Source organism: Limulus polyphemus, unplaced genomic scaffold, assembly GCF_000517525.1.
Source record: "Limulus polyphemus unplaced genomic scaffold, Limulus_polyphemus-2.1.2 Scaffold2256, whole genome shotgun sequence".
Classification (NCBI taxonomy): Eukaryota; Metazoa; Arthropoda; class Merostomata; order Xiphosura; family Limulidae; genus Limulus; species Limulus polyphemus.
In genome coordinates, this window is record NW_013667866.1 from 59,123 (window position 1) to 60,631 (window position 1,509).

The following is a 1,509-nucleotide window of genomic DNA, read 5'->3' on the forward strand; positions in this document are numbered from 1 at the left end:
AGAAACAAAAATAGCCTTTTTAAAGGTACAACGTATGTTTGGTTATTGTATAATCAAAAATAGTCTTTTTAAAGGTACAACGTATGTTTGGTTATTGTATAATCAAAAATAGTCTTTTTAAAGGTACAACATATGTTTTACTTATTGTAGAATCAAACTTAGCCTTGTTAAAGGTACGTCACAGATTGGGTTATTGTAGAATTAAAATTAGCCTTGTTAAAGGTATAACATATGTTTTGGCTATTGTAGGATAAAGATTAGCCTTGCTAAAGGTTCAACACTGTTTTTGTTATTGTAGAATTAAAATTACCCTTGTTAAAGGGGTACACGATATGTTTGGTTATTGTAGAATCAAAATTAGCCTTGTTAAAGGAGTACGGCACAGATTGGGTTATTGTAGAATTAAAATTAGCCTTGTTAAAGGTACAACATATGTTTTACTTATTGTAGAATTAAAATTACCCTTGTTAAAGGGGTACACGACATGTTTGGTTATTGTAGAATCAAAATTAGCCTTGTTAAAGGAGTACGGCACAGAGTGGATTATTGTAGAATTAAAATTACCCTTGTTAAAGGTACAACATATGTTTTACTTATTGTAGAATTAAAATTAGTCTTGTTAAATGTACAACACTGTTTTGGTTATGTTATTGTAGAATTAAAATTGGCCTTGTTAAAGGTACGTCACAGATTGAGTTATTGTAGAATTAAAATTAGTCTTGTTAAAGGTACAACAGATGTTTGGTTATTGTAGAATAAAAATTAGCCTTGATAAAGGTTCAACACAGTTTTTGTTATTGTAGAATTAAAATTAGCCCTGTTAAAGGAACAACATATATTTTGGTTATTGTAAAATTCAAATTACCTTTGTTAAAGGTACAACATATTGTTGTGTCAGCGAGGTCACGTGACTAGTGTCACGCCACCTGCTTTCTAGAAATATCCTGTTCCTTCGTGAATGCCGTAGCATTTACTAGATTGGGAGTAGTCTGGTATATATAGGATGGTCATAACGTGACGGGACAATGTGTGTAGGTAGTGAGTGATTGATCTGCAGTCAGAGAGTATTGTTGAAATTAACGTTCGTTATAGCGTTTGTTTTAGCGCGAATGTTGAAATTAAGTGTATCGTAAAGTTATATTCATAAAGAATAAACCAGTTTTATTAAGTAAGGACTTGTGTCGCTAAAGTTTCGTCGGAACGAAGTTACGCAAAATTAATTAACAAACGGAGATGTAACAATATGTTTGGTTATTGTAGATTTAAATTAGCCTTGTTAAAGGTACAACATATGTTTGGTTATTGTAGATTTAAATTAGCCTTGTTAACGGTACAGCATATGTTTGGTTATTGTAGATTTAAATTAGCCTTGTTAAAGGGGTACAAGATATTGTTACGACAGCGGTGGTCACTTGACCCTAATAACACGTCATATTCTCGAAACGTTCACGTCCCTTCCTGAAGCCTCGAGAGGTTACTAGATATGCGGTATTCTTGTATATAAGCCGC